Here is a 23751-nt window from a genome sequence, read left to right on the forward strand (position 1 = left end):
CAAAATAAGTGGCCTCGTAAGTGCCTGGATACACGAAGGTTGAAAAAAGAAATCGGGCGTCATGGGTTAGGATTGACCACCTGGTTGGTTGCCTACAGAAACAGACATAGCAGAGAGTGAGCCGGGCTCAGTGAATAGTAATACATAAATGAAACAATGCTCAACTTGAAGCATGACATATATCAGTACATATGGAAGTGCAGAGGTCGCATAGTTAGCCTGATTCTATTTTCATCTTATAACGACCTTAGGCCCAGTCTTCAACATAACAGCTTGACATATCACATTTTAAATCATAATGGCTTGAAGCCCTTGAACATGGTGGCATAATGCCCTTGAACATGGTAGCATGATGCCCTTAATCATGGTGGCACAAAGCCCTTAAACATGGCGGCATAAAGCCCTTAAATAGAGTGGCATTACGCCCTTGGATAATTTGGCATTAAGCCCTTGAATATACTTATACGAACTCAAGAGGTGTCTCACACGGATTCTAGAGGTGGCTCACGTCGTAGCACTTAGTTCCGTGTAGCACTTTGTTTCATATCATAACAACTTATATTGAATGGCCGTAGGCCCAGAGTCTTATAGAAGGAAGGTATGTTATCTTTCCCATTTCTTTCTTTACATACTTGAAACATACTTGAAACATTAACATAGTTGCATACTTGAAACATTAACGTAGTTGCGTAAACAAAATGCTAATGAAAATCATTAGCCATATGTAAAGCGGATAATGATACTACTACTCACAGTGTTGCGATGATGTGCTTGTTCCTCCCGGAGTGTGCCCTGCACACATTCAACCTTTACAATTTAGTTTCCTTTTCATATCAAATTACATTTTGTTTCGTTTTACTTCGAAGGAATTTATACATATTAAAAGACATCAAATACATATTCTAACAACATTAGAGGGTTCTACATGTAAAACGGAGCGATCCACATTTTTCAGCATGGGCCGCACGTGCGGCTGTGAGCCCCGCACGTGCGGCAAACTCCCCCGTACGTGTGGCAGAATGCCCCCGCACGTGCCTTTTAAGCAGAACCAAACCCAAAATTTTCAGCATTTGCCGCACGTGCGGCAGTGACTCCCGCACGTGCGGCGATTCCCCTGTTTTGGTCCGAAATTTGCATCAAAATCCCATTCTTTTGGGAGTGTTTGCAAGGCTCTAAAATGGATCTTTTCATTGCCAAATTATGGTTCAAAAAGCATGAAATTTAAGGAACAATATACAACACTCTAGCTTGAATTAAATCCATGCACACAACTCAATTCAATGGACCAAAAGTTGAAACTCGTAAGCACACTTCCATGTCTTGAGGTTCTTAGCTTCACATGCACATAACATAACATAGATACACAAAATCATGCTCATAATAATGAATTCCAACTAGATAATGAAGGAAACACATGATGATAGGATTAACATACCAAAATTTCAACACACACACACACACACACACACACACACACATCCAAGATCTCCATCACAATTTAGATCATTCTATATCAAAACTTCCTATTTCACCTTGGGGAAGAGGATTGGACTAGGGGAAATTGAGCTTACCTTAGCTTCAATCCCTCTCAAGGCTTCCTTGTTCTTCCTCTCAACACTTTACTTCGAGAGAACATTTTATGAGGTAGGTCTTAAGTCTTTAGCTCTATGAGAAGCTTATAGATATATATAGATATATTGATTGAATAAAGACAAAAAGTAATTATTTAAACATCCGAAATTGAAATTTCCCAAAAATGCCTAATATTACCCAAAAATTATGCTAATCACATATATAAAATCTATTTCAGATAATTAAGCCCTTAAGGCCTCCAATTTCTGATTCAAACCTTCTAATGTAACAGATACTTTTCTTGTTGAACAGATAGACATCCATAAACATATGGTTCACTTACTTAACTTTAATTCCTCATAGGATTTCACAATAAGCATTCAAAATCACAAAATAGGATCCGAAAATATAACAGAGAACATGTACGAGGGTCAGGTTATTACACCACTATTTTTAGGAATAAAAAACAGAGGTTTTTGTAGTTCAACACCACTCGAAAAACAGTGTAGAAAGGTGGCAAAACAGTAGTGCACAAAGTGCTTGAAAGGGATAAGAGGTTACCTTGAAGCACAGCAGCCAAAACAACCCTAATCCTGAGTTAAAACCACCTTTTGGAGCTCAAACGAAGTCCCAAGTTACCTCAGCCCAAAGATGATCAACTCTGGTTAAGGAAGTGTATGCAAATATGTAGGGAATTCTCACTTTCAAGCCTAAAACAAGACGGGAGAGAGAGAATTCTAGAGAGAGGGAAGAATTTGCTCACAAATCTTCTAGACAGAAAGAGTTTTAGTGTGAGAAGCTCCCAAACTTGTCAACTTGTTCTCCCTTCCAAAATGAGTGATATGGCTCCATATATAGCAAAAAGAGAGCATTTGGTCGAAATATCTGATTTAAAAATATCTGGAGCAGCGTGTAACAACTGGAGAAGAAAGATTTGAAAAATATCTGAATTTTCTGGACATTTCTGGCCGACCGGCCATCTTTTTGGCCGACCTGCTACTTTGTTGGCCGACCAGCCACTTACGTGGCCGACTGTAAATTCTGCTCTGCAGGTCCAACTTCAAACGGGCATAACTCCTTCATCTGGACTCTTTTTCATATCATTCTTATGTCTAAATTGAAGCCCCGGAAGTAAGCTTTCCAATGGTGGCAGCCTCACATTAAAATTCCAAGTGTGAAAAAATTTATTCTTATTTTAGTGAAGACTACTCAGTTTTGGTCCTAACCGGTTTGATGCCCAACTTCAACCAACCATATCTCCCTCATCCGAACTTGGCTTTAGGAGATTTTTTAGTGTAAAAAGAAGCCCCGGAAGTCTTATTTCCAACGGTGGTGACCTCATAGCTTAAATCCAAGTATACAAATGGATAGGCCCGATTTAGCGAGGACTGGTCGACTCTCTCTCAACGATTCATGCCCATCTTCTTCTCCAACTTGGTTTCTTCCCTCTCCTCTTCATTTCTTTAACTCCAAACCTCTAAACAAGATATTTTAAAGATTTTTTGAATAGTTCACCTCTCTTTCATTCATTTCCACTTCGCCTGTGATAACCCCGTCCCGTATTATGCTGATTAATCTTAATTATGATTGTGATTATGTGTTTGATATGATTTGAGTGCCATTATATGAATATATGTGGTTTTGAATTTCTATCTATTCACCGTAGGAAAATCTGTTTGACTTTTTCTTTGGAATGTAAATTAAAGGCCTTATCAGCCACAGAAATCGAAATTGACTACGCCATTGTGATTAGCGTAATTTTTAGAGCCTACGGTGAAATTTAATTGAAAATTGATTTGGATCAAAATAATTAGATTCAGAACGATTAATTAAGTGCTATTAATTAGCTATGATTAAATTTGATTGAGTGGGGCTATAAAAAGGGCCATTATACACTTAATTACTCTCTTTTAATTCATTTTGGCTGAATTCAACTCTCTAGAGAAAGAGAGAACCGACTTTGAGAGAGAGAGAAAACATCTTCGTGCATTTTGGCTTAAGATTTGTGAATTGGGAAGGCTAGGTTCAAGATTTAACCACAATTGTGAGAATTAAAGCTCCTAGGTGAGTAATCAACCTTTGGCTCATGGGTTTCAGTTTGTAATTAAGTAAATTCAAAGAGAATAAGTGATCGAGAACAAGAATTGTGTTGTAATTGATAAGTTTGAAGTCATAGGATGCATGCATGTGTGTAATTGCCATGAATTTGTATGTTTGAGCTTGAAATACATGATCCATGCTGAATCTTGATTGAAGTTCATGCTTTTGATCATCTCTTCATCATTTAAATTGAGAATGAGAGCTATATCTCACATGCATGTACAATTCATAAGAGTATGAGTTTTGAATACATGAAATTGTTATGTTGGAAACAAGTTTGGTGTAATTTGGGGCATGCATGTAAGTAATTCATGAAATTGAGCTTCATGATGTGATGAATTTGGTGTTGTATCAAGGATTGTTTTCCCCTCCCCAGGATAGACCAACTCGTAGACGCCACAGCATGTCATCAACGTATGAACTTTCTCGATGCCTACAAAGGCTACCATGAAATTGCCATACACTTGGAAGACCAAGACAAAACTGCATTCCTCGCCCCAAGAGGAACCTACTGCTATAAGGTTATGCCTTTTGGGTTGAAGAATGCAGGGGCAACATACCGAAGACTAGTCACTGCCATGTTTAAAGAGCAACTCAACCGTACCACGGAAGTATACATTAACGATATGGTGGTCAAGTCCAAAGAAGAGCAAACTCATCTAGCCGATCTGGAAGAGGCATTCGGCATTTTACGCAAGTACGGAATGAAGCTAAATGTAATGACCCCAAAATGCATATAAGAAATCATCTTTATTTAACTACGAGATGATGTGTTTTAATTTAATTATATCTATTGGAATTGAAGCATTATCTGTTGAGTTACGGATTTAAAATTGAAATTACCTACCTTTATGGGTTCAGAAATCAAAATTGAGTAATTGGGTATGTTAATGGGAATTTTTAGAACTATTTGGGAAAATTAATTGGAAATCAAATTTTTCTGATTCGTTAATGCACAGTTGGGTGGTTAACTTTATACTGCAAATTGAAGGCCTTAGAGGCTTCAGAAACCAGAACAGGGGACATATTTATGATCAACACAAATTTTAGAGTCATTTGGAAAGTTTAATTGAATTTAATTTTGTGCGATTCGTAAGGGCCTGTTTGGCCCTTCCTATTTGTGGAAGCTTATATATATATATATATATAGATAGGTATGCTATAGTAGTGGTTCAACTCAACCTTTGAGCCAAGAAAATATCTAAGGAAAAAAAAAATCTAGAGAGAGAGCAAGAGAGAAGCAAGAGAAGAAGAGAAACCTTGAGGATAATGAAGAAATCAAGGATTTGGCTTGAATTCATCATGGTTATACAAGAATAGGTGGTGGTGAAGGCTTAAGGCAAGATCCTCCCTCTCAATACTTGAAGATTAGAGACTAAAGAATGAGCTCTTGGGTTATTTATGATTATATGTAAGGGTTTTGTTTCTTCAAGCAATAAGATGTTGAATCCTTGTCCATAACATGAATTTATGTTAAAACTTAATTTCTTGTAGGGGTTTTATGGTTCTTAAAGAGGTTAAAGAGGGTTCCCCCATGTAAATGAGTTTTAAATCCCAAACCATGGCTACTTTATGTTTTTGTGTTCTGATTCATAATCTTGTTCTTGTGATTGAGAAATTGAGTAGTATTTTGGAGATATAAATTGGAATGGAAGCTAAGGATGTGAAATTTATCATGTATTAAAGAGTTTTGGGCCTTGAATTACATGAAATTGAGGTTTGATTTTGAAAATGAGAAGTCCCCAATTTTCAGCCATTTTCAGACAGCAAACTGCCCAGGGCCGCACGTGCGGCTCTGTTTCCCGCACGTGCGGGAGGCAGCTCTGTGCAGCCAACTTTGAATAAGCATATCTTTTGCCTCGGGACTCCGTTTTGAGTGATTCTTGAGCCTAAAATCAAGCCCTGGAAGTCTAGTTTCCAATGGCAGTAGTCCCACTTCCAAATTCTAAATGCAGAAATAATTATGCCCAAATTAGTGACGACTGTTCACTTTTTGCCAACCAGTTTTATACCATTTCTTCACCTCAACCATTTCCTATCGATTTCTCCTATTTTCTGAGAAATGGATTATAACTTATTAAGGAATAATGAGCTTTGGTACCACTACTACCGGGAGCCGATCACTGTGAGTAATAGTAGTGTAATGTTACGTTTCACTTACTTCTATGATTATGATTTATGTATTGATGATTGTGAATGGCCTATTCCATCGATATTGTGCTTCGATTAAATTAATAGATATGTTTGAATAATGGCATTGATATGGACCAAAGGTCATTCTGTCCCTATTAATAGAAGTGGGCCCGAGGCCATTATGATGTGAATGGTTCTGTCTCTATCAATAGTACTGTAGTGATACATGTGCCTTATGGTAATAGTTATTATTAATGTTCTATTATTCGCAAGATGGTATTCTGATGAATCTGGAGTTATTCGGTTCTGTTTATTCGTTCCGTTTATGCTATGACATGATATGAATTGTTCAGTCTTTAAGACCTAATGATTTCTGGTATGGAACAAAGTGTTGTACGGAACTAAGTGCTGCAGTGCGAGTCACCTCTAGAATCCGTGCGAGACACCTCTTGAGTCCATACATATGTGAACTGGGCCTATGGCCAATCTGTGACATCTGGGCCTATGGTCGTTCTGTATCTGTTAGGCCTATGGCCGTTCTGTATTATCTGTTGGCCAGAGGCCGTTCTGTGTTATCTGTGGGCCAGAGGCCGTTCTGTAAAATCTGTGGGCTTAAAGCCGTTCTGTATCACATCTGGGCTTAAAGTCGATCTATATCATATCTGTGGGCTTAAAGTCGTTCTGTATTATATATGGGCCCGATTTATATGTGAACCTGAGACCGTACTGAAATATAGTTATGGATGAGACTTGTATATGGTTGGTATCTGTCTATTTATTTTATCCAAGGTTTTTCTTATTCAATTAACCTTCTTAAGTTGTTTTTATTCACTGAGCCTTGCTCATTCTATTTTATGTATATTTCTGTAGGTGAGCCATCGGGGATTGACACTAGAGTTGTACAGAGGTTCACTTGTCTGCCAAGTCACCTGCGGTATGTCTCCACATGGAGGCCTTAATTTATTGTTGGGAGTCTTATAAATTATTAAGTCTTATGTAAGAGTATGTGAGATCTATATAAAATCTGTGATTGTATAGGTATATTTGGAATGTATTTAAATGCTTAAATCCAATTAAACCATCATGTATGCACAAGCTCAATGGATGTTGTCTTTTATTGATATTGCTTCCGCCTAAGGCCCCATATATGATTAAATATTATTTTAAAATTCTGTTTTGAGGCCTATATACAGGCCGGTCGTGGGCCAAACTTTTAGGGGCGGGTTTGGTGCATGACATGTGGTATCAGAGCACGAGTTAAGATCTCACACACGCGTCCATGAGCATTAGAGTGTCTAGAATGCATTTAAGTTGCATGTTTCTAGTAACGAAAGGATATGATGTGCATTTTAAAAGATGTATGTGTGCTCGTACAATATGTTGGGTATTGAGATTAAGAATGAGAATTCTCATAGACCTTGGGGTAATAAAAGAAGATTCATATGTTTTGTTTCATAGACTGAGTTTTGTGTTTAAGGAGAATTGAATATTTGTTATGAAATGAGAATGGGTTACATAAGGCTAAAGTTTTGAAAGGTGTGGACTATCGGTGTTCTTTGGCTACTCAAATTGATAATTATAAGCATGTTCGTGGAAACGTAATATGAAAACAAATTAAAGTTAGTTTTTATCTGTGTTATATGTGAAATTAGACCATGCGGAATTTGGGGAAACTGAGGATGTTGTGAATCAATGAAGTGTATGGCAATTGAGAGATACAATGATTAATAACGAGAATGGCATTTGAGAATGATTTGATATAAGAAGTAGCGATAAAGGGATTGCCCCACTCATACCCTTGTATGCTTATGTGTGTTATGACTAGGTATGCGAAACTATGTGTTATGGAATAATTAATGAATGATATGTGATATGTTAACAGTCTGCATCTTATGACTCTAGAAGTGGGGATGAAATGGAATGTTAATAAATACAAGTATTATGATCTGTGATCACGTAGTATTCAGTGGAATTTTACGGAAGTTTGATGCAGGGAAATTGAAATTTTGACTAGAATATGGGCGGTGTTGAGGACGTTCATTGTAGAGATAGAGTGTATGTTCAAGGAATTGAGATGTGTATGCTGGCGATGGAAATATTATCTGAAATCTTGAACCATGGAGTTAAATGACTTGGTATGAGCTTATGTATTAAGCTAATTTGTATTTAGTGGCTTGAGGAAAAGGTAGTAAGAATGAGGTGATGCTTATGTTGTCTTACAACGTGTAAGAATACGAATGGGCATTGTTAACGTAGTGAGATGATATGTTTGTTAATCAAATTACTTGGGTTATTGAAATGGATCATTGGTGAAAAGGAGGTCATGTTGTGAATCTTTTTATGGGATGATAAGTGAAGTTTTGTTCCTCCTTTTAGTTTGAACATATATTCTTGTGAATGAATGTGAATAAAAAGAAAATTGCGTTTCTTTTGTGGAGTGACGTTTGTCTGAAAGACGTAATTTTGTTTTGATGCGTTTTTGTTCTGAACCTAACGTATTGTTATCATAAACTCACCATTATTGATTAAGGATGAAATATTTGTATGAGAATTAATTCAAGGCTTGTTCCTTTATTGTGATCTGAAAATGAGTGATCATTGGAATGAAACTTATGTGATCCGTGTTATTTAGAGATGTCATACCATCAATTAAATTCGGTATTTCCGACATAGATGAATAATGTGTGACCTTGTGTGAGTTGACTATAGACCTAAGTGAGTAATGTCCTTGTCAAAGATACTTTTGTATAAATGATTTTGAAAATGGCTATGCTATACGATGTTTAATGAAATCTATATTTTGGTTACGAAATGTTTTATATGATAAGTATTTTCTGAAATGATAAAAATGCTATCAACTTCCGACATATTTATGATATGATAAGCTTTCCGAATAATTTCCCCAAAATGACTAGATATGCTACGAAACTCCGAATGTTCAGGATGTGACAAGTTTTCTGAAAGAGATATTTTACTATGCATGAATGAGTTTTCCATTTAATAATTTATTGTGGCATGCTTGATGAATGCTCTATGTTGAACTTTGCGTCATTCTATCTTATCTGTTATAAGTTGGATCAGAGATTGTTCTGTCAAAGTTTAAATAAGTTTAATGCTCTAGGGAATTATTCCATCATCTGATAATCTTTGAAAGGTCTGATAAGTTTCTGAGTAATGTCTCTGAACAACATATTGTGTGTAATTATGAAAGGTTTGATGAACTTTATGTATTACATATTTTTGGAAAATGTTTTTGTCCATGATAGGAACGTTTTACTAAATATGGAACAAGAATATAATAGCTTTATGGTAAATGTATTTTGTGCTTGATGTCGTGATGTTGACTTTAAGATCTTCCAAGCAAACGTGGATTTTAAATGATTGCACCTTACTGTAATTTGGGAATTGTGACCATTAAGGTTTGATCCGTATTTGATTTTACTAATAATTTACTCTGAACATGTAATTCCTTGTTATGGGATTTGAGTTGTTATTTGGAGTCTGTTAGAAATCTGATCCGAACTGATAAGTCTCATTCTGATTACTTGAGCATTATTATCGATTGGGTTACGGATTAGCCAGTAATGGCGAATTAATTGTGGTCCTTGGAACAAACTTCATTGAAATTGATTGTGTAGGAATTATGAACTGTTCAAGGATTGAGGGATATTGAACCTCCAAGACGAGACTGAACTATGATAGGAAACCGAAATTTATGAACCGAACTCGTGTTAAGGTAAATCAAGTCTGGAGGACCAAACTTTTTAAGGTGGGGAGAATGTAATGACCCCAAAATGCGTATAAGAAGTCATCTTTATTTAACTATGAGATGATGTGTTTTAATTTAATTATATCTATTGGAATTGAAGCATTATCTGTTGAGTTACAAATTTAAAATTGAAATTACCGACCTTTATGGGTTCAGAAATCAAAATTGAGTAATTGGGTATGTTAATGGGAATTTTTAGAACTATTTGAAAAAATTAATTGGAAATCTAATTTGTCTGATTCGTTAATGCACGTTTGGGTGGTTAACTTGATACTGCAAATTGAAGGCCTTAGAGGCTTCAGAAACCAGAACAGAGGACATATTTATGATCAGCACAATTTTTAGAGTCATCTGGAAAGTTTAATTGAAATTTAATTTTGTACGATTCATAAGGGCGTGTTTGGCCCTTCCTATTTGTGGAAGCTTATATATATATATAGATAGGTATGCTATAGGAGTGGTTCAACTCAACCTTTGAGCCAAGAAAATATCTAAGGAAAGAAAAATCTAGAGAGAGAGCAAGAGAGAAGCAAGAGAAGAAGAAAAACCTTGAGGATGATGAAGAAATCAAGGATTTGGCTTGAATTCATCATGGTTATACAAGAATAGGTGGTGGTGAAGGCTTAAGGTAAGATCCTCCCTCTCAATACTTGAAGATTAGAGACTAAAGAATGAGCTCTTGGGTTATTTATGATTATATGTAAGGGTTTTGTTTCTTCAAGTAATAAGATGTTGAATCCTCGTCCATAACATGAATTTATGTTACAACTTAATTTCTTGTAGGGGTTTTATGGCTCTTAAAGAGGTTAAAGAGGGTTCCCCCATGTAAATGAGTTTTAAACCCCAAACCATGGCTACTTTATGTTTTTGTGTTCTAATTCATAATCTTGTTCTTGTGATTGAGAAATTGAGTAGTATTTTGAAGATAAAAATTGGAATGGAAGCTAAGGATGTGAAACTTATCATGCATTAAAGAGTTTTGGGCCTTGAATTACATGAAATTGAGGTTTGATTTTGAAAATGAGAAGTCCCCATTTTTCAGCCATTTTCGGACAGCAAACTGCCCAGAGCCGCACGTGCGACTCTGTTTCCCGCACCTGCCGGAGGCAGCTCTGTTCCGCCAACTTTGAATAAGCATATCGTTTGCCTCGAGACTTCGTTTTGAGTGATTCTTGAGCCTAAAATCAAGCACCGGAAGTCTAGTTTCCAATGGCAGTGGTCCTACTCCCAAATTCTAAATACAGAAATAGTTATGCCCAAATTAGTGACGACTGTTCACTTTCTGTCAACCAGTTTTGTACCATTTCTTCACCTCAACCATTTCCTATCGATTTCTCCTATTTTCAGAGACATGGATTATAACTTATTAAGGAATAATGAGCTTTGGTACCACTATGGATAATTGATTGAATGATCAAAGAGAATAAGTAAAGGATTGAGTATAATTTCATATTATGTGTTATGCACTGTACTTGTAGGTCGAGACGAGAACATCGTCCCATTACTACCGGGAGCCGATCACTGTGAGTAATAGTAGTGTAATGTTACGTTTCACTTACTTCTATGATTATGATTTATGTATTGATGATTGTGAATGGCCTATTTCATCGATATTGTGCTTCGATTAAATTAATAGATATGTTTGAATAATGGCATTGATATGGACCAAAGGTCATTCTGTCCCTATTAATAGAAGTGGGCCCGAGGCCATTATGATGTGAATGGTTCTGTCTCTATCAATAGTACTGTAGTGATACATGTGCCTTACGGTAATAGTTATTATTAATGTTCTATTATTCGCAAGATGGTATTCTGATGAATCTGGAGTTATTCGGTTCTGTTTATTCGTTCCGTTTATGCTATGACATGATATGAATTGTTCAGTCTTTAAGACCTAATGATTTCTGGTATGGAACAAAGTGTTGTACGGAACTAAGTGCTGCAGTGCGAGTCACCTCTAGAATCCGTGCGAGACACCTCTTGAGTCCATACATATGTGAACTGGGCCTATGGCCAATCTGTGACATCTGGGCCTATGGCCGTTCTGTATCTGTTAGGCCTATGGCCGTTCTGTATTATGTGTTGGCCAGAGGCCATTCTGTATTATCTGTGGGCCAGAGGCCGTTTTGTAAGATCTGTGGGCTTAATGTCGTTCTGTATCACATCTGGGCTTAAAGCCGATCTATATCATATATGTGGGCTTAAAGTCGTTCTGTATTATATATGGGCCCGAGGCCGTGCTATATTATATGTGAACCTGAGACCGTATTGAAATGTAGTTATGGATAAGACCTGTGCATGGTTGGTATCTGTCTATTTATTTTATCTAAGGTTTTTCTTATTCAATTAACTTTTTTAAGTGGCTATTATTCAATGAGCCGTGCTCATTCTGTTTTATGTATATTTCTATAGGTGAGTCATCGGGGATTGACACTAAAGTTGTACTGGGGTTCGCTTGTCTGCCAAGTCACCTGGGGTATGTCTCCACGTGGAGGCCTTAATTTATTGTTGGGAGTCTTATAAATTATTAAGTCTTATGTAAGAGTGTGTGAGATCTATATAAAATCTGTGATTGTATAGGTATATTTGTAATGCTTAAATCCAATTAAACCATCATGTATGCACAAGCGCAATGGATGTTGTCTTTTATTGATATTGCTTTCGCCTAAGGCCCCATATCTGGTTAAATATTATTTTAAAATTCTGTTTTGAGGCCTATGTGCAGACCGGTCGTGGACCAAACTTTTAGGGACGGGTTTGGTTCATGACACTGAACGCTTCCAAATGTGCATTTGGGATCGTATCCGAAAAATTCCTTGGCTACATTGTCAACCACCGAGGAATCGAAGCCAGCCCGAGGCAAATCACAGCAATCCTGAAACTCGGCCCCCCTCGATTGGGCAAGGAGGTTTAAAAGTTTGTGGGGATGGCCGTCGTACTCAACACGTTCATCGGTCGTTCCACAGATAGCTGCCGACAATCCTTTCATACCCTACGACAGGGTAAAGCTTTCAAATAGACCTCTGAGTGTGAAGCCGCTTTCAATGGTCTGAAGACTTGCCTCCGATCAGTTCCACTATTGACAACACCATCGGCAGGTGACCCGCTCATTTTATATCTAGCCGTTTCTGACCGGGCAGTCAGCATCGTACTGTTAAAGGAAAAGCCTGAAGAGTAGCGACCAGTCTATTATGTGAGCAAGGCAATGGTTGACACCGAAACACGTTACCTTCCGTTGGAAAAATTCATCCTAGCCCTCATCATGGCAGAAAGAAAACTGATGCATTACTTCTAGGGGCATACCATTGGGTTACTAACGGATTACCCCCTCCGGTCAGTACTCCGTAGTGCACAAGCATCAGGGCACGTTTCAAAGTGGGCTCTTGAACTCGGCCAGTACCACATTCAGTTTTTGCCTAGAACCTCAATCAAGGGGCAAGTACTTGCTGATTTTGTGGCCGAATTCACCAGGGGTCTTGCCGGCTTCGAGTCTGGTCAAATTCAAGCTAAGCCAAACTGGAGAATTTATGTTGGGAACATTTGGCAATTGTATTGTGATAGATCATCCAACCAATAGAGCAGTCGGGCTAGAGTAGTGATCATGGCTCCCGACGGAGCAATAATCAAGCAGGCCGTCAAACTCGGCTTCGAAGCATCGAACAATGAGGCCGAATACGAAGCCTTGCTAACCAGCTTACGAAACGCACATCTTCTGGGTGCTCGGCGTTTGCTTATATTTGGCAATTCAAAACTGATGATCAATCAGCTAAAGGAGGAGTATGCGGCCAAAAACGACAGTATGGCAGCCTACATGAAAACGGTAAACTCCTTGCTGGCATAATTTGACCAACATAAATTGAACCAAATAACCCGTGATCAGAACACACATGCAGACACCCTGACCTGCCTAGCCTCCGCCATTAACTCAAAGATTAAACGGACAATTGAAGTGGGTTTCATCCCTAAGCCGAGCGTTGGCTCTTCAGAGGAAGTCCAGGTCAATGTCATAGAGTCAAGACCGAGTTGGATGGACTCCATTGATGTATTCCTATCTTCCGAATAGCTCTCGTCGGATAAGAAAGAAGCGCAAAAGCTGCGAAACAAAGCCCTGCGATACTACTTGGATCCGCAAGGAAAGCTTTACAAAAAGTCCCTTTCTGGTCCATACCTAGAATGCGTTCATCCAGATCAAGTTGAGGAATTCCCGACTGAAATACATGAAGGTAGCTGTGGTGCCCATTCTGGCGGAGTGCTCTTTTGCTCATCGAGCTGTGACACAGGGGTATTATTGGCCGAGAATGAGAGCCGATGGCAAATGTTATGTGAAGAAATGGGAACAGTGCCAGAAGTTTTCTACTTTAACCCATCTGCCTGCTAAAGAGTTCAGCTCTATAATCAGTCCTTGACCATTCGCCCAATGGGGACTTGTAATCGTCGGACCATTGCCTCGCAGCTCGGGCAACAAGCGATTTTTTATTGTCACGACAGATTATTTCACAAAATGGGTAGAAGCAGAGGCACTAACGCATATCCGAGATACTGATGTGAAGCGTTTTGTATGGAGAAATATCATAACGCAATTCAGCATTCCAAGAGCACTTATTTCAGACAACGGCACACAGTTTGATTGCGGTGTCTACCGAGAACTGTGCAATAAGTATGGTATTCAGCCCTATTTTTCCACCCCGGCTTATCTACAGAGTAATCGCCAAGCTGAAGCCTCCAACAAATCCATTTGGACGGCATCAAGAAGAGGTTGGAGAAAGCTAAAGGCAGATGGGTCGAAGAATTGCCAAGTGTGTTATGGGCTCATCGCACTACTCCGAGGCAGTTCACTGGGGAAACGCCGTTTGCTTTGTGCTTCGGAACGCAAGCACTCATCCCCTTGGAGATCGGCCTCCCAACCTTGAAATCAAAAGTTTTTGATATGGGCCGAAACGACATAATGCTAGCCTTGGATTTGACTCTCATTGAAGAATGAAGAGACAGTGGCCTTGCATCCCGGGCACGGTACCAGCAGTAGCTTGAAAAGTCGTATAATCAACGTGTTCAGCTACGCTGCTATATGCCAGGTGAATTGGTCCTGAAAAAAGTGCTTCCAGCCGCTAGGAATCCAGCTGATGAAAAATTGGGTCCTAACTGGGACGACCCCTATCAGATCGACTCAATCGCGGGAGTAGGGGCGTATCGGCTCAAAGACATGTCTGGGAAGAGTCTGCCACGACCTTGGAATTCAACGCACTTGCGTAAATTCTATCATTAAACCCGACCTGTTGGGCATGATACTTTTTTTGAATGGTTCACCATGTACAGATTTCACTTTTGCAATGCAAAGTTTCCTATTTTCTCATTGCGAAATTCAGTTCAAAAGTCTTCTGGTTTAAGCCTCCGGATTCGAAGCGCTCTTCATAAAAAAGCCTCCGAATTCAGAGCCCCATCCGTGCAGGTCACGTTTGGGCTGAATAAGTCTCTGGATTTGGAGCACCCTTCGTGGATATCATGATTGGCCAAGATAAAAAAAAAAAGTCTCCGAATTCGAAGCCCCATCCGTGCAGGTCACGTTTGGGCCGAATAAGACTCCGAATTCGGAGCGCCCTTCGTGGATATCACGATTGGCCAAGATAAAAAAGCCTCCAAATTCGGAGCCCCATCCGTGCAAGTCACGTTTGGGCCGAATAAGACTCCGGATTCGGAGCGCTCTTCATAGATATCACGATTGGCCAAGATAAAAAAGTCTTCAAATTCGGAGCCCCATCCGTGCAGGTCATATTTGGGACGAATAAGACACAGGATTCGGAGCGCCCTTCGTGGATATCATGTTTGGCCAAGATAAAAAGCCTTTGAATTCGGAGCCCTATCCGTGCAGGTCACATTTGGGCCAAATAAGACTCCGGATTCGGAGCACCCTTCGTGGATATCATGTTTGGCCAAGATAAAAAAGCTCTGAATTCGGAGCCCCATCCATGCAGGTCACATTCGGGCCGAATAAGACTCTAGATTCGGAGCGCCCTTCGTGGATATCACAATTGGCCAAGATAAAAAAAGCCTCCGAATTCGGAGCCCCATCTGTGCAGGTCATGTTTGGGCTGAATAAGACTCCGGATTCGGAGCACCCTTCATGGATATCACGTTTGGGCCTAATAAAACTTCGAATTCGGAGTGCCCATACGCGCATTACGCGCTTGGGCCAAATAATAATCTGGATTCGGCACGCTTCTCATGAATATTACGATTAAAAGCACGCATTGTTGACAAAAGTTGAAACATGCAAGCATTCAAAATGAAGTGTTTTGTTACATTAACCGATTGACTCAGAATGTATAAACATAAATTGAAACATGCAAACATTTAAAACAGGGTGTTTTATTAAATTAACAAATAAATACGTAATTCGCGGCCAGTCTGTGTTGGACCATTTACAATAGGTTCAATTTTATTCGGCATCACCCTCGTCATCGCTCTTCTCAATTTTGAAAGTGCCAAAGGGAAAGTGGTGACGTTGGTATAACGGCGATGCCGATTCAACGCCTGTTTCTCGAAGAGCCTCTGTTACTTGGAGAGCCTTAATCCACCTGTGCCTAAAACCCCGATTCGCACATCGGCATACTTCCTTGGTGAGTTTTTCCTTTGTCTTGTCTATCCCGACTTTCCAGCTGTCGTGGAAACGTTTCTCATAACCCCTGGACCTTTTAGTCTCTACTGCAAACATGTTTTCCATATCTCGATCGGCAATCGCATGACTTATCAGTCGTTGGGTCACCCTTTCCTCCACGACTGGGTTAGGTTGGCCAGCCGCACGCGGCTCGGCAGTTTTTGCCTTCCTTAGCTCACGCTTGACCTTCTCCGTGCGAGCCTCCAAGTTTCGAATTCGTTCGTTCTTCTGCTCTATCTCCCGCCACGCGGTGCATAGACGCATACTGATTTCATAAGCGGTATACAGCCCTTTCACTGCTCTATGGATACCCTCTCGAAAAACTTTGAAATCCTGTTGACCAACCATTGACTGCTGGACTTCTGGTGGAAAAATCTGTCGAGCGAACTTGACTGCCACACCTGGGTCATGAACAATTGAATCCGCTTCCATCATCGGTTTATTCCCCACAAAAACCGCAAAACTCAACGGTCATACTGTCGCATCGGATTCACTTCCCGGTTGCGGTCGAGGGGAGCTTCCCCGTTGTTGTCTTTCCTTTCTGTGTGATCTACTTCGACATGGGGACTAACGTTTTTCCCGTTCCCTCGACGTCCTACTTCTTGTGCGCATAGGCTCGCCACTGCGATTCATCTCTGTATCTAGCTCAGCCAATGTCCTCCCTTCTCCTCTGCTGTTGAAGAATAGTCTACTTGACATTCGCATTTATCTAACCTTCCTCAACAGACTGGTTTAAATTGAGTCTGAACACAATAATAGGATTTACGGGCACGAAGAACTCTCCTCATTTATTCTTAACGGGTGCAGTGCCCCCGAGGCGATTTCATTAATGTTAAACTTCAAAAGCCCCGTGCCGATCTACGCGTACCACAGCCACTCCATGAACTAATAGTATTCGGCCTTTCTAGTTCATACATCGACTGGGGCAAGGGCAAACTTATTAATCTGATCGGCCAAATATCTAAGCCTCGTGCCGATCTATGCATGCCACAGCCACTCCATGAACGAAAAGTATTCCACCTTTCCAGTTCATACATCGGCTGTGGCAAGGGCAGACTTATTAATCTGATTGGCCAAATATCTAAGCCCGATGCCGATTTACACGTGCCACAGCCACTCCATGAACTAATAGTATTCGGCGTTTATAGTTCATACATCGGCTGGGGCAAGGGTAGATTTATTAATCTGATCGGCCAAATATCTAAGCCCGGTGCCGATCTATGCGTGCCACAGCCACTCCATGAACTAATAGTATTCGGCGTTTATAGTTCATACATCGGCTGGGGCAAGGGCAAATTTATTAATCTAATCAGCCAAATATCTAAGCCCGGTGCCAATCTACGCGTGCCACAGCCACTCCATGAACTAATAGTATTCGGCCTTTCTAGTTCATACATCAGCCGGGACAAGGGCAGACTTATTAATCTGATTGGCCAAATATCTAAGCCCGGTGCCGATCTACGCGTGCCACAGCCACTCCATGAACTAATAGTATTCGGCGTTTATAGTTCATACATCGGCTGGGGCAAAGGCATATTTATTAATCTAATCGGCCAAATATCTAAGCCCGGTGCTGATCTACGTGTGCCATAGCCACTCCATGCACTAATAGTATTCGGTGTTTGTAGTTCATACATCGGCTGGGGCAATGGCAGATTTATTAATCTGATCGGCCAAATGTCTAAGCCAGGTGCCAATTTACGGGTGCCACAGCCACTCCATGAACTAATAGTATTCGGCCTTTCCAGTTCATACATCGGTTGGGGCAAGGGCAGATTTATTAATCTGATCAACCAAATATCTAAACCCGGTGCCGATCTACGCGTGCCATAGCCACTCCATGAACAAAAGTATTCGGCCTTTCCAGTTCATACATCGGCTGGGGCAAGGGCAGACTTATTAATCTGATCGGCCAAATATCTAAGCCCGATGCTGATCTACGTGTGCCACAGCCACTCCATGAACTAATAGTATTCGGCCTTTCCAGTTCATACATTGGCTGGGGCAAGGCAGATTCATGAAGCTAATCGGCCATACGACGAAGCCCTGAGCCGTTTCACTTGTTCGGATAAATTGAACGACGGATAAATTACTAAATTGCCAAGATATAGTTATCCAATCGACAGGTGTTCAGGGATGTTTAATTCACTCACCTCGTAATCCTACATCCTATTGGATCGATAGCTGGCAAGCACAGTAGACAACAGTTATTTTATCTAAAATAGCAAAAATTAAGCACAAATAATAGCAAAGAGCAAAGGAAGTTTTCAAGCAAAGAGAATTTTCATTAGTAAATTGAGTACAGATAGTAGCCATTTTACACTTGAAAACTACCTTCAACTAACAGAAATCTATTAAATAAAAAGCCTACAACCTTGCATGGAAGATGCCTAGCAAAAATTAAAATGTCACCCTAGTCAATCCTCAGGGTCAGACGTCAGGGGCTCAACGTCCACTTACTCGAATGGAATCGGCTGGACCAATGTCACATTCGCGACAGCAAGGGCTTTGAGCCAGCCATGTTTGAAGCCCTGGTTCTCGAATTTGGGCACTTCATCCGCACAGCTCTCCAAGGAGGCTTCTTGTCCAGCCTGGAACGCTTTGGAAACCTCGGAGTCAGCTTTTACCTTCGCCTTCTTCGATTCTTCCAAGTCAGCTTCCAACTTGGATATCACCTACTTGGCTAGCTGGAGCACGTCTCACTTGCTTTTGCCCTATCCTCAACAGCCAGCGTTAACTGGTTGGAGTTTCTCGCACTCTCGGCCACAGAGTCCGCCCTGGCACGTTCCTCCGCTGCTTTCGCCGCTTCGGAATCGGCTCTTTGAGAAGCTTCCACAGCCTTGCCCTTTTCATTTTCAACTTCAGTTTTTAGTAAGGTAATCTGTTCTATAGCGTCATGTTGACGGTGGCCTATTTTGGCTATCCTGCCCACCGTCTGTAAAATAAGGAAATAGAGTTAAATAATATTAAAAATATATGTATTTAGGCAGAAGAATGCATATAAAGAACGTACCAATAAAACCGACTGAGCCGCTAACGTGATCGACAGCAGATCTGGCTCGGCCCGAAATACGGCTCTGTCAGCTGGCAGGAAGATTGAAGAGGCCATGCTCAAGGCCACAACCAGGTCTTTTAAAGCTGAGGCGTTAGAGGAAATCAGCATGTTCCTTATCTTTGGTTGAATAGTGAACAGAAAAACCAAATTCAATTCCTTAATGCGTGGTCATTTATTGACCTGCTCTTCAGCGGACTCGGCTTCTTCCTCGGCGGGGCATTTCTCTCCCTTTGGCTCAACCTCCTGATTCGCCTGCTTTACCCGCTCCGACTCGGCCGTTTGGATTTAAGCCATCTCCCCCTCGACAACAGGTAGGGAGGGCTCAGCATCGGCAGCGGGTGGAATTTCTGATTGAATGGCCTTTGTTCTCCACCGGGCGGCCATTCTTTCGACATTTTTCTTCTTGTCAAGTTAAGCGAGTGACAACCTGGCCATGTTCTCAAGCTACGTGCTGGGAAGGTCTTCTAAACCTGTAAAGATGTCGTCGAAGGAAACGTCCCCTTGGCCTGAGGTGGACGGAGGTTTGGATGAATTGAGGTCGGCTTCCTCAAAGGCCAACTTCAAAGCCTCGTCTACTTCGGCTTCAGACTGGTCTGGCAACTCAGCGACCTCCTCAGCTACCTGCGCCTGCTCCGAATTGAATACGTCCAAACCAACTTGCCTCAAGTTTTTTAAGTTGGTTAAGATAAGGGCCGTAAGAAACTCTTCGCCCCTCGGAACTGGGATGTTTTCTGCTGCCGAAAACGTTGTATACGTCAGCTCGTATCAAAGAAGAATGTGGGTTGCCCTTCCTTGTTTCTAAAGGCTTCGACAACCAAAGTATTGGAGCGTGACTTTAATTTTCGCAAGAACAGCGTCGTCGGTTGAAACCAAAACTTTCTTCAAAGCGTTTCCTGCACGAGTAAGACCATGAGACCGCAAAGATAAAGCCGAGTACATATAAGAAAAATTAACGCAAAGGGCTATGTGGCCACCTGGTTTGCCTCTCCGTCTAGGAATAGGATCTAGGCGGTTCTCACCTTCGCCGAATTTCCAGTTACCTCGGACAACGACCATGACATCATCGACTCGCTTGCCAAAGTTGGAAAACATAGTCACTAATTGATGGTCGGTGTCTTTGGCCCTAAGAAAATAGCGCCCATGCAGGCCAGAAGACTTGGCCAAGGCATAACAATGCCGAATAGCAGGTATACCGAGATTAATCCTCAGGCGACGGTTTAACTCTATAACTTCCATTATGATTCAAAAAAAATTTACATTAGGTTGGGAAGGGATTAGACCCCAATGGCGAAGGACGGCTCTAAGGAATGGGTGAAGGGGGAAACGGACTCCGCCCTCTACAATTGATAAGAGAGGGAAGACGATTGTGCTTTCATCAGCCCTCTCCATATCAAGGGTGCTGTCTGTCACAAGTGACAGACGGACGTCATCAGGGGTGGAAAAATGACGTCGAAAGCCGGAGACTCGATCCGCAGAAAGGAGGTCTTTCAAATGCTTTGCCATTTTCGTCAGTCTATAGAGTACGTTAAACTAAAAACAAACCAGGAAAAGGGATTCGAAGTAGAGAGGAAGAGAACTCACAAGAGGTGGAGAAGACAATGAGGGATAAAAAAAGGTTGCAGAGGTGAATCGGAAGGCACACCAAGAGCTTCAAGTATTCAAAAATGTGTATGCATTCGAAAAGACAATAGAATTTTAAATCACAATAAATGAAAGAAGCATGACTGAAAGTCGTGTGAGCTCTGACATTCACGTTGGAATGAGGTTAGCCGCCGAATTTCGGCTTTGACTTTTCGAGTTCGAAACCAAACACACTAGCTAACTGTTGTTAGTGAAGTGTTTGGGGGGCAATTTGTGGGGGCCGAGTACCAGGGGATACAAAGAGGCCGAATAAGTGAACTTGGAGAGTCGAGATATATACATTGTATTCAGCCCCGTCTTATATAATTCCAGAAGTATCCTAATCGGCCGCATAACCAGTTGAACGAGGAGCCGAATAAAGAGCAGTTCGCAACAAAAGGAGCCGAGAAAATAGTTACACGGTGGATTAAAGGTGGGCCCAACCCTAACGCCCAAGAAGAGATATAAATAAAAAAACATCAACCAAAGAGAGGTATGTGAGAACTAGTATGGTTAACTTAAAACCCAAGCAACGAAGAGAGTATATACTGACTTGTCCGTCGGAGTGCTAATTCTGGTACCCCCGACCGAAGTGCTCATTCCTTTTCAAGTGGCTAGCTGAGGATCACGAGCGTCCCATAGGATCCAAAGAGTATTTTGGAACTACTTCCCCACAGTTGTAATCTCAATCAACCCCCCCTCCCGGCGAGTCTCAAAACCTTCATATTGTAGACGTCCCAGAATGTCCCGGGAAAATCCAGTTTTGTTCATTGGGCTCACTACAGTTCAGACTCGATGTCACGGCTCTGAATCTAATCTTGCAAAGTGCAATGCAAGATCGATAAATCACCAAAGAATCCAAATCTAGCAAATCGTTTTGAAAAACTGATTTTTAGAAAGAAGTGCCAAACATGGATTGCTTTGCCAGATATAAAGTCGCCACCTAAATATTTTATTTTGGGAAATTTAGGAAACCTTGACTCGCACCTAAAGCCACGTGTCCATCATCACCAATGTTGCCTCAGCTCGGGAACTTGGGTACGATTGGGGATATTAAGCATGCTATCATCGAAGTCACTCACACACATGCAAGGATGCTAAAGCATAAACACTTACCGAGTACTCCGAGCCAAAGAAAGAAGCTAATTAGAAAACATGCATGAATCCTAACTATGCTAAGGATGCCTAATGCAACACATGCAAAAATGTAACTATGATAGGCTCGGCTATTCTAAAATGGCATATGAGATGCAACAATCGATACATGTATTCAACTTGGGATTGAAATATAATGCAGTTAGCATGATGCGCCGAGCCCGGTGCATGCAAAACAGATAAATGGATGCAAACATATGAGCATAAGGATGCTAATTGAAACGTGCCCTACAACTAACCATCATAAGCTGGTAAATAAAAGGGAGAAAGACGTGGGGTTGGAAGACATGCATCACACACACGCACACTTATTACAACAGTTGGCCCTCTCGCGGAGGGTCCGAATAAATAATACAGAACCAACTAGCTAATCTAAGCTAATTAAACTAGTTATTACACAACCGAAATGAATAACGAATTACAGCTAAAAAAATTACAAGACATTAATTAATTAACAAATTACACTAAGGAAGCAAATAAATTAGCATGCAAGCTACATGAAATGGACTGCCTTAGCTCTGTTCCGAATGATAAGGATGCATCCATGCTCAAGTTGCCACGTCAGGAAATCAATCGCGATGCCCCGTCTCACCTCTGTTTGCAATTGAATTCAGAAACTTGCACAAAGCTCCAAGGAGATGAACCTCCACCCAGGGAAGTTGTGGGAAGGCTGCCGACCAAGCTATGGACAGGGGAGACCACCTGCCAACCACCCTTGGTGGTGAAGACCAGAAAAGGTGGTCGGCCTGCCAGAAAACCTGGTCGGCCGACCAATTCATTCTCCTGGTTTCTGCTTTTTCTGCAACAAAGGCAAGAGAGAGAGAAGGCAAAGTATTTTCAACATATGTGTGCCCGACCACTCTCCCCGTCATTGCATAAGCTCTAGGGAGTGTAGTCCTCGATCCTCGCACCATCAATCACGCATCCCCATGCATGATGGCCGAGGAGTCGAATTGCACGACTCAATGGGACATGAATGCACACATAAGCAACTAAAACCAACAACTCCATCATGGATGGTCAAGAGTGTCGACGACCGAGAATCGAGGCACGTTTCGTCACTTGGAGTATGAAACGTTCCTCATTTCCCGTGTTTGGACTAACTCATATTCCAAACACAATTCAACAAACAATGTATGGACAAATGCAACTCTAGCATGCGATCTAAATGCAATGTAACTAAGTGATGTGAAGATGCACGGAATGATATGCAAGCCTGCAAATGGCATACACAATGCTATGAACTAATCAATGGCATACTCAATGCACATGGATTATAGGGCATGCATACACAATGCACTAACATACGCAATGTTATGAACGAGGCATACGCAATGCAATGATCAAACATGCGATCACATGGACTATAGGGCATACACAATGCAAGATGGACTTAAACCAAGATGGATGGGCCTCGGCCACACCCAAATCAGTGGCCAAACATGATGAAAACAAGGCAATGACACACACACAAGCATGCACAAATGCAAGGGACCAAACCTAAGAAATAAAGTGCAACTCTACCAAAGCATGACAAGGATGAAATATGGCATACAATGACACAAGTTCCAGCTCTGAAATGGCATACAAGATGGTCCCAAATCATGCAAACAACTCACCCGATGCCTGTTGGATGGCACAATTACCGAAACTAGTGAAGTGCATTACACTAGAGGTATGCAAAGCGATGCCCAA

The sequence above is a fragment of the Camellia sinensis genome, chromosome 6, assembly GCF_055761805.1.
Source record: "Camellia sinensis isolate YWXY chromosome 6, ASM5576180v1, whole genome shotgun sequence".
Lineage (NCBI taxonomy): Eukaryota > Viridiplantae > Streptophyta > Magnoliopsida > Ericales > Theaceae > Camellia > Camellia sinensis.